Source organism: Elephas maximus, chromosome 4, assembly GCF_024166365.1.
Source record: "Elephas maximus indicus isolate mEleMax1 chromosome 4, mEleMax1 primary haplotype, whole genome shotgun sequence".
NCBI lineage: Eukaryota > Metazoa > Chordata > Mammalia > Proboscidea > Elephantidae > Elephas > Elephas maximus.
In genome coordinates, this window is record NC_064822.1 from 84,617,265 (window position 1) to 84,635,225 (window position 17,961).

The 17,961-nt window shown below is 38.0% G+C and overlaps 1 protein-coding gene across 29 annotated transcripts in view; it reads right to left on the minus strand.

Annotated features, from left to right (window-relative positions):
• The window catches only part of LMNTD1 (lamin tail domain containing 1), a 504,435-nt gene that overhangs the window by 425,761 nt on the left and 60,713 nt on the right, over window positions 1–17,961 (minus strand). The gene's annotated exons all lie outside the window — the stretch shown is intronic.

A 17,961-nucleotide genomic window follows, 5' to 3' on the forward strand; every position in this document is an offset into this window, starting at 1 on the left:
CAAATCTAACACCCTTTCATGACAAAAACACCCAACAAACTGGGAATAGAAAGGAACTTCCTCAAACTGATCTAAGAAAAATCCATAGCCAGCATCTTAATGGTAAAAGACTAAATGGTTTCCCCCCTAAGACCAGGAACAAGACAAAGATGTCCACTCTCACCATTTGTATTCAGTATTGTACCAGAAGTTCTAGTCATGGTTAATTATTCAAAAAAAAAGAAAAAAGAAACCAGATTGGAGAGGAAGAAAACTTATCTACAGATCTACAAATTTAATGTGATTCCCATTAAAATTCCAAAAATTTACTTTGTTTTTTTCCCAGAAATTAACAAGCCAATCCTAAAATTCACATGAAAATGCAAGGGATCCAGAGTAGTAAAAACAATTTTGAAAAGAACAAAGTTGGAGAACTCATACTTCCTGATTTCCAAACTTATCACAAAGCTACAGTAATAAAGGCTGTGTGGTACTGACATAAAGAGACATACAGATCAACGGAATAGAACTGAGAGTCCAGAAGTAAAAACCCTTCCATTTATGGTCAATTCATTTTGCCAAAGGGGTAGGGGGAGGGGGCTAAGGAGCAGCAAATCAATTCCAGAGGGAAGAAAAATCTTTTGAACAAATGGGGCTGAATAACAAGGTATCTACATGCAATGGAAAGAAATTGGACTCCTTCCTTACCATACAAAAAAATTAACTTAAAATGGATCATACACCTAAGTATAAGAGCAAAAACTGTAAAACTCTTAGAAGAAAACATAAGAGTAAATATCTTTGCCTTGGGTTGTCATTTGTTGTTAGGTGCTGTAGAGTCAGTTGCGACTCATAGCAACCCTATATACAACAAAATGAAACACCGCCAGATCCTGAGGCATCCTCACAATCTTTCTCTGCTTGAGCCCTGTGTTGCAGCCAGTGTATCAGTCCATCTCCTTGAGGGTCTCTCTCTTTTTTGCTGACCCTACACTTTACCAAGCATGATGTCCTTCTCCAGGGACTGATCTCTCCTGATAACACGTCCAAAGTATATGTGACATAGTCTCGCCATCCTTGCCTCTAGGAGCATTCTGGTTGTACTGCTTCCAGTCAGATTTGTTCATTCTTTTTGCAGTCCATGGTATGGTCAACATTCTTTGCCAACATAACAATTCAAAGGCAACAATTCTTCCGTCTTCCTTATTCATCGTCCAACTTTCTCATGGTTCTTTCGTAGAATTCTGGCCTCCCACATGGGAGACCTGGGCTAGATTCCCGGCTAATGCAAGGTGACTTGGGTTAGGCAAAGGCATTTTGGATATGACACCAAAAGCACATGTGACAAGAAAAAAAATAAATTGGTCTTCATCAAAATTAAAAACTTTCGTACTGCAAAAAATACCATCAAGAAAGTCAAAATGCAACCCACAAAACTGGAGAAAATATTAGCAAATCACATATCTGGTAAGGGACTTGTATATATATATTGAAGCAACAACAACCACCAAAACACTTAAAACTCAATAATAAAAAGATAAATAACCCAACGAAAAAACAGGAAAAGGATCTAAATAGACATTTCTCTAAAGAAGATGTACAAATGGCCAATAAGCATATGAAAATATGCTTAATATTATTAGCCATTTAAAACACAAACCCATTACTGTCAAGCTGATTCCAACTCATGACAACCCTATGTGTTACAGAGTAGAACTGAGGTTGATAGGGTTTTCTTCACTGTAATCTTTATGAAAGCAGATCGCCAGGGCTTTATTCCAAGGCGCCACTGAGTGGGTTCGAACCACCGACCTTTCGATTAATAATGGAGTGCAAACTGCTTGAGCCATGTAGGAAAATACAAATCAAATCAACTTCATATCCACTATGATGGCTATAATAATAATTTTAAAAAGAAATGAACAAGTATTGGAAAAATTGGAACCCTCATACATTGTTGGTGACAATGTAAAATGGTGCAGTCAATTTGGAAAACAGTTTGGCAGTTCCTTAAAATGTTAAAAACAAAGTTATCATGTGACCCAGTAATTATACTCTTAGGTATACATGAAGAGAAATAAACACATACATCCTGACAAAAACTTATAAACTAATGTTCATAGCAATAAAAAGTGAAAGCTCCCCAAATGTCCATCAATTGATGAATGAATAAATAAAATGTGGTATACCCATACAACAGACTATTACTTGCCAATGAAAATGAAGTGCTACACATGAATGAGCCTTGAAAATATTATACCAACTGAAAGAAGCCAGTTGCAAAAGACCACAGAATGAATTATTTCATTTATATGAAAAGTCCAGAAAAGGCAAGTCTGTAGAGACAGAAAGTAGATTATTGGTTGCCTAGAGGTAAACAGTGACTACACACACGGACCTCGCCAAATGGAATACACAGGAATTAAATCAACTACTTCAGTGGAAAGAGATGATGGAGAAGCTCAGTATCATCAACCAGAACAAGGCCAGGGGCTGAGTATGGAACTGACCATTAATTGCTATTATGCAAGTTCAAGTTGAAGCTGAAGAAAAGTTTAGTCCACGAGAGCCAAAGTACAAGCTTGAATATATCCCACCTGAATTTAGAGGCCATCTCAAGGGTAGATTTGATCTATTGAACACTAATGACCAAAAACCACATGAGTTGTGGGATGCCATCAAGGACATCATACATGAAAAAAGCAAAAGGTCATTATAAAGAGAGAAAAGATCAATATGGATGTCAGAAGAGACTGTGAAACTTGCCCTGGAATGTACAGTGGCTAAAGTGAATGGAAGAAATAAACAAAGTTAAAGAGCTGAATAGAAGATTTCAAAGGGCAGCTTAAGAAGACAATGTATTATGAAGAAATGTGCAAAGAACTGGAGATAGAAAACCAAAAGGCAAGAACATGTTCAGCATTTCTCAAGCTGAAAGAACTGAAGAAAAAAATCCAAGCCTACAATTGCAATATTTAAGGATTTTATGGGCAAAATATTGAATGACACAGGAAACATCAAAATAAGATGTAAGGAGTACACAGAGTCACTATACCAAAAAGAATTGGTCAATGTTCAACCATTTCGGGAGGTAAAATATGATCAAGAACCAATGCTACTGAAGGAAGGAGTCCAAGCTGCACTGAAGGCATTGGTGAAAAACAAGGCTTCAGGAATCACAGATTACCAGTTGAGATATTTCAACAAAAAGATGCAACACTTTAAGTGTTCACTCATCTATTCCAAGAAATTTGAAAGACAGCTACCTGGCCAGCCAACTGGAAGAGATCCACATTTGTGCCCATTCCAAAGAAAGGTGACCCATGAGAATGAGGAAATTATCAAGCAATATCATTAATATCACACGCAAGTAAAGTTTTGTTGAAGATAATTCAAAAATGATTGCAGCAGTACACCAACAGGGAACTACCAGAAATTCTAGCTGCATTCAGAAGAGGACATGGAATGAGGGATATCAATGCTGATGTCAGATGGATCTTAGCTGAAAGCAGAGAATACCAGAAAAATGCTTACCTTTTACTGACTACCCAACAGCATTCAAACATGTGGATCATGACAAATAATGGATAACATTGCGAAGAATGGCAATTCCAGAACACTTAATAATGTTCGTGCAGAATCTGTACATAGACGAAGAGGCAGTCGTTCAAACAGAACAAGGTGATACTGCGTGGTTTAAAATCACAAAAGGTGTAAATCAGGGTTGTATCCTTTCACCATACTTATTCAATCTGTATGCTGTGCAAATAATCCAAGAACCTGAATTATATGAAGGAGAGCACAGAATCAGGATTGGAGGAAGACTCATTAGCCACCTGCGATATGCAGGTGACACAATCTTGCTAAAATTGAAGAGTACTTGAAGCACTTACTGATGAAAATCAAAAACTATAGCCTTCAGTATGGATTACGACTCAACATAAAGAAAACAAAGATCCTCACAACTGGACCAGAAAGCAACATCATGGTAAATGGAGAAAAGATTGAAGTTGTCAAGGATTTCATTTTACTTGGATCCATAATCAGTGCCCATAGAAGCAGCACTCAAGAAATCAAATGACATAGTGCATCGGGCAAATATGCTGCAAAAAAACCTCCTTAAAGTGTTAAAATAAAAAAAGCAAAGATATCACTTTGAGGACTAAGGTGCGCCTGACCCAAGCCATGGTATTTTCAGTCACCTGATATGCATGCGAAAGCTAAACAGTGAATAAGGAAGACCTAAGAATTGTCCCCACTCATCTGTCAGTTTGTCGTACTATGGGGGCTTGTGTATTGCTGTGATGCTGGAAGCTATGTCACTGGTATTCAAAGCAGACAGGCTTCAGCTGAACTCCCAGACTAAGACAGACCAGGAGAAAGGACACGGTGGTCTACTTCTGAAAAGAATTAGCCAGTGAAAATCATATGAACAGCAATGGAACATTGTCTGATATAGTGCCTGATGATGACCACCTCAGGTTGGAAGGCACTCAAAATATGACTGGGGAAGAGTTGCCTCCTCAAAGTAGAGAGAACCTTAATGACATGGATGGAGTCAAGCTTTCAGGACCTATATTTATTGATGTGGCATGATTCAAAATGAGAAGAAACAGCTGCAAACATCCATTAATAACCAGAAAGTGGAATGTACAAAGTATGAATCTAGGAAAATTGAAAATCATCAAAAATGAAATGGAATGCGTAAACATCAATATCCTAGGTATTAGTGAGCTGGAATGGACTGGTAATGGCCATTTTGAATCAGACAATCAGATGGTCTACTATGCCAGGAATGACAACTTGAAGAGGAATGGCATTGCATTCATCATCAAAAAAAAATTTTTTTTTCAATATCTTTCTTGAAGTACAGTGCTGCCAGTGATAGGATAATGTTCGTATGTCTACAGGGAAGACCAGTCAATACGACTATTATTCAAGTTTACATACAAACCACAAAGGCAAAGATGAAGAAACCAAAGATTTTTACCAACTTCCGCAGTCTGAAATTGATCAAACATGCAATCAGGATGCATTGATAATTACTGGTGATTGGAATGGGAAAGTTGGAAAAAAAGAAGGATCAGTAGTTAGGAAATATGGCCTTGGTGATAGAAAGGATCCTGAAGATCGCATGATTGAATTTTGGATGGGAATTATAAGGCCACGGCTACAAAGGCCACACACAAAAGTAATTAATTGCACCACACCCATTCTGTGTGTATCTCACCTCCCCCTTCAAACCTTGTTGATTTGGGGTTTTCTTCACTGTGGTATTTGTAGTCTGTTTTAATGGCCCTTGATTCTTCTTGCTGAAACTTGCGCAGTTACTTACGGCCTGATTCCCTGTCCATCTTCCTAACCCACACTATCCACTCTCCATTTCCCAAATACTTGTTGATCAATTTGGCTTCCTCTAGCATTGCTTTGGAAACCCTGGTGACACAGTGGTTAAGTGTTGCAGCTGCTATCCAAGAGGTCGGCAGTTCAAATCCACCAGGCGCTCCTTGGAAACTCTATCGGGCAGTTCTACTCGGTCCTATAGGGTCGCTATAGGGTTGCTATGAGTTGAAATCGACTCGACAGAAGTGGGTTTGGTTTTTTGGTTTACCACTGCTTCTAACATACTACTCACCCTGCTCCAAAAACTCACAAAGCCTAAATCAGCCTGGCGTGTAAAGCTTTCCATGATTTGGCTTTGACCCATCCTTGCAATCAACCTAGTTTTCAGCTTTTCACTTCTTGTTTATAACACATGGCAGTAAACCTTAAAGGTTTCGTGGCAAACAGGCAGCAAGGTTCATCAAGTCCCAGTCCCAACCACATTTCTTGCTATAAGGAGAGTTGTAAAGGAAACAACAGAAGCAGCCTCCCCCCGGAGAAATTCACAGTCTAATGGAGCAGAAATTTACTTCAGTAATGAACTTAGTAATATTGAAAATGATCTTTGCACTTACCCAGAGATTATACAGAGGATCTGGAGAAGGGCAGGGGACATAAAGCATTAAAGCACTCACAAGGTGACATTAAGAGCATTTATATCTGATGACTCAGTACAGGTAATACTGTTCCTTAAGCTGTACATCAAAACTGATAGGGGAAAAAGAATCTTCCAAGTATATCCTTATTCATTTATGATCCTCTTTTATTCCTATCCACCTGGCGCTAGACAAATTTACTCTCTTCTCTAAGGAAGATATTTGGGTGGACAAGGAATAAGAGGTTCTGATCGTGCTGAGCCAGGTTATTGTTGTATGAAGTAGAGCTATAATTTCCAAAGAGGCTTTTAAAATAATGGAGGCATGTGAGTGGTCCATCAAGCCAACATCTCCTGGAGACCTGAGAAGTCTCACTTCCAGAGGACACCATCAGATGTGTTATCTGACTAGTCAAGGAAATGTACTTTGAAAAGCACAGTCATTTTTCACAAGCACCATTATTTACAGAAGCAAACACTGTGAAATTTAGTACTTAAACCTGTCTGGGATTTAACATTACCTATAAAAAAAAAAAAAGTTTTTTTGTTTATTTCCATAACAAGTGTTCAAAAGGATTCATCAATAGACCCTCCCATAAAACATATAATAACTTTCAATAATCTCAGGGCTTCTTTGATTATTTGAATTAAAATAAAAAGTGAGGAGTAAAAATTATATGTTCTTACTCCATAGGTTTAACATTAAACCACCTGTCCAGATTGAATTGTGTCCCCCAGAAACACCTGTCAGCTTGGCTAGATCATGATTCCCTTGTATGATTGTTTACCATTTTATTACCTGATGTGATTTCCCTATGCGTTGTAAATCCTATCACTATGATGTAATAAAAAGGATTAGCAGCAGTTATATTGATGAGATCTACAAGATTAGATAGTGCCTTAAGCCAATCTCTTTTGAGATATAAAAGAAGCAAGCAGAGAGACAGGGGGACCTCACACTACCAAGAAGGCAGTGCCAGGAGCAGAGTATGTCCATTAGACCTAAGGTTTCTGCGCTGAGATGCTCCCAGACAAAGGGAAGGCTGATGACAAGGACCTTCCTCCAGAACTGACAGAGACTTCAGACTTCTAGCCTACTGGACTGTGAAGGAATAAACTTCTCTTTGTTAAAGCCATTTTCTTGTGGTATTTCTGTTACAACAGTACTAGATGACTAAGACACCACCAAAGAATTTATTCATAGCACATAAATTTTCATTAGTGCATATAAACAAGATAAGACATTATATCTGATCTGAAAAGTAACAACATCAGAAAGGAAATATGTGGATGTGTTTTGCATTCAAATGTAAATATACACTTGTACTGTGAAGAAATTGACTATTGGCTTGGCTTGTTTTGCACTGCTAATGAAATAAGACCTCTGAACAAACATAACTCTTGTTGCTGTTGTTGGTTGATGTCAAGGCGATTCTAACTCATGCTGACCCACGTATGCAAAGTAGAACTGTGTTCCACAGGGTTTTCAAGGTTGTAATCTTTCACAAACAGATCACCAGGCTGTCTCCTGAGGTACCTCTGGGTGTATTTGAACCGCCAAGCTTTTGGTAAGTAGTTGAGCACTTAACTCTTTGCATTCCTTAATACTAGGTTCTTTCATTTTGAAGCTAAGGCAAGCAAAAACAAATGTTTGCTTGTTTTTAGATAACTCTAAGCCAGTTTAATTTTTTTTATTTAAAAATATTTTTAAAGATTTTCAATTATTTATTGTCATATAGATTAATAAAAATAGTTGTCTAAACTAAAGTCAAACTCATTAGTGTGATGATACAATCATCATCTTCATCACAAGATTTTATATATTTGTCTTAAAAAAACAGGTGTTTTCTACTCTTGTAATACAATTTTTTTTTTTTTACAAGCTATCAAAGAGAGCTGTTCTTACAAGTCAAATAGATGGGAAAAGTGTTGACCGAATTCCATTCCTCCATACTCCAAAATCTGGCAAAGCATGTGCAATTTTATGGTTGTATTTACTGTTTTCCCTTCCTAACTCATAAGTCTTTGTAACTGAAAAACATGGATTCTTGTTTTTTGTTTTTTCTGGAAGTTTCTAAGTGTAATTATGAAGGATAGCAGAGAAAACGCACGAATAGCATCACTATGGTTTCCGTGACCATCTCTTGAGATATTAGTCACACTCTGCTTGGTGTCACCATTATTTTGCTTATGCACAGGCAAGTTGCCTACCTGTGCACATGGTAAGTCCTCATTCAATATATGTTCAGTCACTGACAAAACAAATGAATAACTAGTGACTACAACTATACTTCTAGGCAGAAGAGAATGAAGCAAACCCACCTGTATGCCTTTCCCCAATGAAATGAAAAACAAGATTCTAATGGAAGTAGTTTGGATTTCAACACGGCTAAACATGGTCCCTCCCTCTCAATTAACTTGATTCTCATAATAAGAAAAATATCGGTGTGTCTCTGAAATTTCTTAGAAGTCTTCTGTTGTTCTGATGAAGAATAAATGTCTTACAAGGTTTTCAGGTTTTCAGAACTGAAAGTCTTGGACAGGATTCCTTTCCTTTGTTTTAACATTAAAATATATTCTCTAATCCTTTCTTTCCACACACACATACACAAACATACACACATGTGATATTACACTGAAGAAGTTGTTTTTGTACCTCCTGATTGCAATCTTGCCCTTAAATATTGATGCTTTTCTAGGGTTTCATCTTTGGGCCACCTCTCTACTCCTCATGCTCTCATTCAATGATGACATTCACTTTCATGGTTTTAACTTGTATCTGTATGCTTAGAATTTCTAAATCATCATCTCTAACACTGACGTCCTCTTGACCTTCAAATATGTATATCTAGCTGTCTAGTGAAGATCTATACCTGGATATCCCTTACCTTCCTAAATTCAGAACTTTAAAAAACTCATCTCCCCACTCTCTAACACCTGCAAAAACAAAACAAAACAAAACAAAAAAAAGGCTAAATCCCTTCTTTCGATTATTAGCATTATCATCCATCTAATCATGTTGTTGTTAGGTGCTGTTGAGTAGATTCCAAACTCATAGTGACCCTACAGGACAGAGTAAACTGCCTCATAGTGTTTCCTAGGCTGTAATCTTTACTGGAGCAGATCGTCAGTTCTTTTCTCCCAAGGAACAGCTGGTGGGCTGGAATCACTGACGTTTTGGATCACCACAGCTTCTTTCATCTAATCATACAACACAAGAACCTCGAGTTTGTTCTAGACCAGGGCTCATCAAACTACAGCCTGTTTTTGTAAATAAAGTTTTATTGAAACCCACTGACCCTCATTTGGCTATATAAAATGGCAGGGTCGAGTACATCTGAGGCAATAAGGCCTGCAAAGCCTAAAATAGTTACTATCTGGCCCTTACAGAAAAAGTTTGCTGGCTCTCTCATATGCTCTCTCACATGGCAAGAGCTGCCTATTTTTACCTTCTATATATTTCTCAAGTCCATCCCTATCACCTCTCAAATTTGGGCTCTCATCATCTCTTACCTACACTATTGCAACAACCTCCTAACGCCATCCCATCTCTGCCAAAAGTTTATCCCCCACCTTCTACCAGAGTGACACACCTAAAACACAAATCTGTTTTACTGTTGGGAGACAATTTTTCACATGTCACTCACATTTCTGCATACCTTGTAAGCAGAGGTCTGACAGCTTTTGTTTTAGAATGTCTTTCAAAGATTTTTGCATAGCAAACGACCTCAGAAGATATAGTGTCTCCCTCAGGGACAGAGGGAAGTTTTGTTTGCCGTTCAGTATAATAAAGACAATATTTCCCTCCAGGGTAATTGTTGGGCAGGTTGTTCGCAAACCCATCATAAATATAGGGAATTCCTAAGCTCAGGGTTTCTCGGCTGTGACACAAACATACTGTGTGCACAGTGTCCACCTGGGCCTGCCTTTTTGTTGTCCATACGGGATTTAGAGGGAAAGGGGACTAACATGAATTTGAAGGTCACACTGCTTGTTGAGCCATGAGTAACAAAGCCCTTTGTCTCTGACCCAGGAACCTCTTATCTTCTGCCAGCATCCATGAAACCGTCACAGGTTAACTTGTTGGTTTGCAAGCAGGATAAAATCTAGACACTTCACAGTTCTTAACATTCATCCTTTTCCTACTTCTCTCCATCACCTATAGACTAAAGCCCAGGTTCCTTAACCCAACATACAAGGCCTTCAGTAACCTGAGTGCCCTGTCCCTGTAGACCCATTGCCTGTCATTCCTCTCTTCTCAATGTTCATTCACAGTTAGTAGCTGTTCATAGGTCCTTGATTAGCACATCCTATTCTGTGTCTTCCCATCTTTGCTCGTGTTGTTGCTTCTGTCTGAATTACCTTCTCATCTCCCCAATGGTACTTCTTCCTTCCCACTTCCCCATCCCAGTCTTCCTTGATCTGCAGCCTCCTTTTCATACTTTAAACACAACTCAAGTTGTGTTCTGAGAGCATTCATGCATCCCTAGGCCAGACTTAATGCCCTTCTCTCAGTTCCCAGAGCACTCTGAAAACAACTTGGTCATAATTCTTGTCATGTTATTGAAAATGTCCACTTGTGTGCCCCATCAGATGATGAAATAGGAGGCAGTGTCTTCTTCATCTTGGTGCCCACAGCACCTCACGTTATGTCAGTATCTGTGGATGCTCAGTAAATGTTTATTGAACTGATCTGAACTGAAATAAATTACACTGATGCATTAGCTCTAATGCCCTTAATTCTAACCATGGAGAAGAAAAACGAATCCTTTTCACTTGTGTTCTTTACCCTGGGAAAACTGCTTCCCTGCCTCATTTTTAGCATTATTTTCCCATTTAGCATATGATTTATTAAAATGTAAAACCTTCCAGAGGAGGTAAGAATATAATAAAACATTCTATAGAGGTTTGATGGAAACTCTGATGGTGTAGTGGTTAAGAGCTATGGCTGCTAACCAAAAGGTTGGCAGTTAGAATCCACCAGGTACTCCTTGGAAACTCTACAGGGCAGTTCTACTCTGTCCTGTAGGGTGGCTATGAGTCGGAATTGACTCAATGACAACGGGTTTTTCTATAGAGGTTTGATATTTTTCCAAATCTAGTTTTATTCTGCAAACCATGTTAGGTTAGTCAAATGATCTCTGATATCAGCAACAGAAAAGAAAATAAACAATTTTTTTTTTTTAACAGTAAACACTTGAGGAGTGTACTGAACAATGCCAAAGAATATGGGCCATGTGGATAGGCTTAATGCAGCCTGAGTACTCCAACTCCTGGGGAACCCACCTCCCCCTATCAGGGCACTGGCCTTTACTTAACTGGGTGGGACAAGGTGTCACATTGTGCATGAGGTGGGTGGGGTGTCATCATCAGATTTTCAGGACCATCTTATCATATGAGGTGTGTAGTGAGGAATCCACCTCTGAAAAATGCACTAAGAAAGCTGCCACCAAGCCTTTTAGAATATCTCAATATCCACTGTTGGTAGCACCTAAGGGGTTAATGATGGGGGAGATAGTTAAGCCTTCTTCTGATTGCTCTAGGGAAGAATTTATACTTTAAAAAAGAAGGAGAAAGACAAAAAGAAAAAAAGGTAGGAGAGAGAGAGAACTGTTTGGCATCCTAGGCTTTTAAAAGTTCATCTATATAGTCTTATTTATGCAAATAAAATAATTCCAGGCAATGCAGTCTCTTATTCAGAGTCTAGCATTGGTATTCGGAGGCCCTTAGATGATTCCTGCAAGCTTAAGTGAACCCATCAGCTATGCAATAGGTAAACTGAGTACTGAGCCATGCATTCCCAGTAAGGAATGTAATGTCTAATGAAACTTAGCTAAAACATTCCTGCATTGAATATGCCACCAGGGTTTCTGAATATTTTATTGGGTATAATCTTTATACACACCATGGCCAAAAGTCTTGTGTTGCAGCTTTCCATTCACTTTTCCAGGTAATAAAATCTCCAGTCCCTCTGAACCTGGATTAAGAAATTTAACTTAACAATTCACCCAATACAGAACTGCTATCAGCAAAGATATTAAATGCCTTTTTACCATATAGTGATAAAAAAGGGGTATGTTTGGCTTTAACGTCAAGCTATATTACAAAACCAGAAACGTCTCCCCTCCCTACTTCAAGTACAGAGTCCTAGAGTATATACAAATCCACACTGTACCAGAAAAACCAGTTCACAAAAACTAACTCGTTCTTTTCTGAAATCTTGGCTTATTATCAATGACAAGCATTAATGTGTTAAACTGGATAAATATAATCCAACAAAGTATTAATGAATTAATGACTTAAACCTGTTGCTGTCGAGTTGATTCTGACTCATAGCAACCATAGGACAGAGTAGAATTACCCCATAGAGTTTCCAAGGGGCACCTGGTAGATTCAAACCACCAACCTTTTGGTTAGCAGCCATAGCTCTTTACCACTATGCCACCAGGGTTTTCAATGACTCAAGAAATGCATATTTAGACTTCACATGGGTGGGAGTGGTTCCAGAATTTGAAATAGTATATTGAAACATCTGGCCATAAAAAATAACCGAAAATATTTACTATGAGAATATACTTCTTACCTTCTAGTAAATACCTTGGTATTGCATAGAAAGTCTAAACTTCCTAATCTCTTCTGCCTTCTTATAAAAATCTATGGTGAGCCTACGTTTTTAAGACAGCAGGAAAAAAACTTTCAGTAAACTTATGGCAAAAATAAAGCAGTTTATGGTCTATTTCAAAAGATATTGATAGTGACTCATACATACACACAAAAATGCCCTGGTCTATTTTTTTTAATTAAAATTTTATGAAAGAAAAAGTTTAGGATCTTGAAACCTAATCAATGCACTCAACATCAAAATTCTAAGCACACTTATGCTCAGCAAGGAAAAATCTTGAAATCTAATCAATGCGCTCAACGTCAAAATTCTAAGCACCTAAATGCTCCACAAGGAAATGCATTCCAGATAGCTAGAAAGTAGCCTTCCAATAATGGTGACAATGCAAGATTATTGAAATATTTGCAAAAGAGAATTGCAACAAAAGAAGACTTGCATATTTAATTCATTAACTTTAATTTCTCTCTGGTTATCAAGGGAACGAATTCATTTGCATCAGGATTTAGCATTAATCCTGAAGAATTTATTTTCCCTTTCCAGGGCTGTGTTAAAAGTACTTATTTTCTATTATGGATTGAATTGTATCCCCCAAAAATATGTGTTGTAAATCCTAATCCTTATGCCTGTGGTGAGTAGCCCTCGTGGCACAGTGGTTAAGCACTTGGCTGATAACCAAGCGGTCAGAAGTTAGAACCCACCAGCTGCTCCTAGTGGGGGTGGGGGTGGGGAGATGTGGCAGTCTGCTTCTGTAAAGATTTACAGCCTTGGAACCCTATGGGGCAGATCTACTCTGTCCCATAGGGTTGATATAAATGGCAATCTACTCACAGTAGTGGGCTGTGTTTGGTTTTTATGCCTGTGGTTATAATCCCATCTGGGAATGAACTGTCTTTGTTATGTTAACGAGACAAGGTTAGTGTAGGGTGTATCTTGAGTCGAATCTCTTTTGAGATATAAAAGAGATTAAACACAAGCTAGCAGAGAGACCTGGGGAAGAGGGATGCCAAGCACATTAAGATTGCTCAGGAACAGAAGCTCAGAAGAACTGAGAGAGAAAGCCTTCCCCTACAGGTGGCACCCTGAATTTAGACTCCCAGCCTCCTAAACTGTGAGAAAATAAATTTGTTTGTTAAAGCCACCCACTTGTGGTACTTCTGTGATAGCAGCACTACATAACTAAAACACTTTCTGTCTTTCTAACAGTTTTGAGATTTTAACCTCACAGGTGCCAGGAGGTTTTAGCAGAGTATCAGTGTAAAATCACCAGCTTTCAGGCTTGTATCCTTGGTGCAGTCAGATTTGTTGTGGGCTGTCCCAGACACAAGCTGGGCTGATAGTTCTGGGGAATTTTCTCCCAACAGGGTGAGGTTTCCTTGTATGCCGGTATTTAACTGGGCATGGCCAATTGTGTTAAGCATAAGTAAATAGCAGCAAGTTATAACTGGCACTACATTCAAAACAATTATTTATTGTATGAAGGTTTGTGCTTGACTGACTCAAGTACGTTTACTGTAATGGACCAAGGAAAAAATTAGGATGGTATCTGATTACAAAAGTGTAGTGGCAATTAAAAAATCTGTAGTCAGTCTTTACTCTGCAGACTACCACCCAGGAGCCCTGTCGTGCTTAAAAACAGGAAAAATGACCATTTTAACATAAAAGTTCTGGGTCTGTAGGATATATGATATAAAAGGTAGTTTTCATGGTTGTTCATCAGTTCTACCATCTCAGAGGTGTTATTTCATCACTAGTTCTGACTCACAGCAGCTTTTTATTTTTCCCTCTGCAAGAGTTCAACCATATTGTACATTAAGTTTTCAACATGTTGATGTTTTTCACAGTTTTATTTTACAGATTCATTTTATTTAAATTCACGTCATAGTTGCATCCTTCAGGAGCTAGTTGGCATTATAGCATCTCCTCTAGTGCAGATTAAAAAAAGCACATGCGTCTCACCACTCATTAGAAGGCTCTTCTTTGAAGTGAGACCTCACTCTAAGGGAGGGATTTTAATGACGAATCTAATCCCAAAGCAAGGATTTAAAGACTTGTAAACAACCCATAGGAAACTAGAAAAATATCCTATTTTTTATAGTCAGTGCTGATATAACAATTTGGTGTTCATTTATATCTACTTTTTATGACAAAGGAAACATGAATATAAATTAGCCCTTTGTTTCTTATAAGAAAAACAGTGCTGTCTATAATAAAGGACCATATGTTTTGGTTTAGACCTGAAAAATCTAAATTTATAATCCCTAAATAAAAAACTCTAGCTATGGTTAACTCTTTTTGTTTCTTCACATAACTGGCATGATTTTATATTGGCCAGTTTCTGAAGGACCCCTGGTGGTACAGTGGTTGAGGCACTTGGCTGCCAACTGAAAAGTTGGCATTTGAACCCACCAGCTGCTCTGCATGAGAAAAATGTGGCAGTCTGCTTCTGTAAAGATCACAGCCTTGGAAACCCTATGGGGCAGTTCTACTCTGTCCCATAGGTTCACTATGAGTTGGAATTGACTCAATGGCAATGGGTATGGATAGTTTCTGTCTACTTTGTTAGAGATGTTTAAAAAGCAGCAATAAAATTTGCTTGCTTAGTGCAAGGAACTCAGCCCAGGTCTTGTCTTACATCAAGGTCTTGAATCTATTTGTCCAAATTTATGTGTCCAGATCTTGTCTCTAAATGCACCTGAATCTTAGTCACTCCTAGTCATGACATATTTTATGTCTGCATATTAGATTATTTTTGCTGTGCTGTGAAAAAATCATCTTCAGCAAAATGAAACTGGATCATTTCCAATCTTTTATGTTCAAACATTGTATGTTCTAGAATTCTCTAAGGAAACAGATAACACAATTTTCAATGGTAGTTTATTTCGTGATTTTATAAGCTTCAAAATCTGAAGTTCTTTCTTAAATCTATTCTTAATCATTTCTACAGTAATGACTGAGGCATCCTATATACATAGGAGATGTAGCTCACTGATGGGATGGGAGAGAGCTACATCTTGTGACAGATAAAAACAAATTGAAAGAGAAATACTAGCAAGGATTTAAGAAGCAGACACTTTACAATTTTCTGTTGTGACTAAACTGAACGTGATGTGAGCTAATGAAAGCAGAAAACCTAGGTGCAGCATGATTAGGAGAACTCAAGATATAAAAAGAGGGGAAAAGAAAAAGCCCTTCCAATTAGGTTGCAATATGAGATATCACCATTTTCAAAAGAAGCTGAACTTCCAAAGGAACACATGACTCCACTGGTGTTCTCACAGGAAGTTGTTTTAGGAAGAAGACGTAGAAGGCTGGCAATATTCCAACAAGAACTGAAGCTCCTCACTCTTAGGTACACAGGAGATTCAACTGCACAGTAGGACTGGTGAGAGAGCAGAGCTTTTCACATTTCTACATTCACACATCTCTCTATTTTGGCTTAAGAAATTTAAAACTTAGATTCACTATCCATGTATTATTTTCAGTTTTGTCATATATATATACATATACATATACATATACATATACATATACATATACATATACATATACATATACATATACATATACATATACATATACATATACATATACATATACATATACATATACATATACATATACATATACATATACATATACATATACATATACATATACATATACATATACATATACATATACATATACATATATATACCTGTCTGTTGCGGTCGAGTCAATTCCAACTCACAAAAACCCTATATGACAGAGTAAGAACTGCCCCACAGAGTTTCCAAGGAGCACCTGATGGATTCAAACTGTGGACCTTGTGGTTAGCAGCCGTAGTACTTAACCACTATCCCACCAGAAAACATACATATATATATATATATATATATATATATATATATATATATATATATATATATATATTCTTCCAGGTATAGATCAAGCTCTTAAAAAACTCTTACTGGTGACTATTTCTGAGGAGTGACATTGTAGGGTTGTATGGAATGGGGTGGTGGTAGAAGACTTTTCCTTTTTACTTTATATAATTCTGGATTTTTTAATCTTTTTATGTGCAAGTGCTACTTTTAAATATATCTGTTCCTTTTGTAACAAATAAGCAGAAACTATGACATACCCTAGCTAAAAAAAAAAAATCAGAACTGTCCTGGCCATCCATGCTAACAATCAATTTACAATGAGCTAGAACCTTGTGGCTAGCTTCATAACTAAAACCTCTAAGTTTTTGTTACTGAGTTAATTTTGCTCTAGAGAGTCACTTTAAAGTAAAATTCCAATGTAATATGGATAGGTAGTGTATTGCTCCTAATATAACTGTTCTTTTCTTATTAATAAAAACACAGCCCAGAACTTGACTCTATCACAGCCTGCCGGGGGTATACGATCACAATATAGAGTTTGCCCATTTTCCAAGAGCCTGCCATAGGCAGGCACCTCAGGGACTTCTTTCACTTCCCATGTTTGCATTTCCCAGTAGGACACAAGTGATGGAAAATACATGTAAGTGAGCAAGACCCTAAGGGACTCATAATTTGCACTATTCAAGATGCAGAACCTGCCAGAGATTGAAGTTGCCATGAGTAGACACTTAGTTCTGTCTTGGCACCTCTTCCCAAATCCTCTCACACCTTAAAATAAAAAATAATCATCATATTTTCCATTTTGGTACCAGGCATGCTGCTAGTCATTTCATATATGTTTGACACACATCGTGTCTAAAACATAATTCCCTGGACTCTTGTTGTCCTTAATAAAATGTGGAAGATTGTGTTTCCCAGGAAACAGATCCTCAGATAGAAGTTTGCACACAGGATATTACAAGGAGTGCTCTTGGGGGTCAACACCTATACAGATGTAAAGGAAGCACGGTTGGGCAGAGGGAGAAACTGGGCTGCAATGGAGTCCCTTCATCCAGTCCCATGGGGAGCACTGGAGCTGAGAAAAAATGGCTCAACAAATTTGCCGAGTTGGGGCAAAGAGGTCAGACCTTAGTACCCCTAATCGATCAGTCTCTACATAAAGGCTGGGCAGTTCCCTTCATCCCAGGGCAATCACAGGAGGGGTTCTCAACAGCAAGAGGTCAGCCATCATATTCCCAGCATCTGAGGCACGAGTGCTTCAGTCCTGAAGGGTGGACCTGAGTGGAGCTCTACAGGGTCCACTCCACCAAATATACCAACCTCCTTCTACAATCTAGTGTTAGAACTTATCAAAATAAGTAAATTAACTGAGACTTTTGTTTTTTTTTGTTTTTGTTTTTGTTTTGTTTAGCTCATCTGCACTGTCTTAATATGCCACCAGAGCCCTGGGTGGTGCAAACAGTTAATGCGTTCTCTGGTAACCAAAAGGTTGGAGGTTTGAGTCCACCCAGAAATAC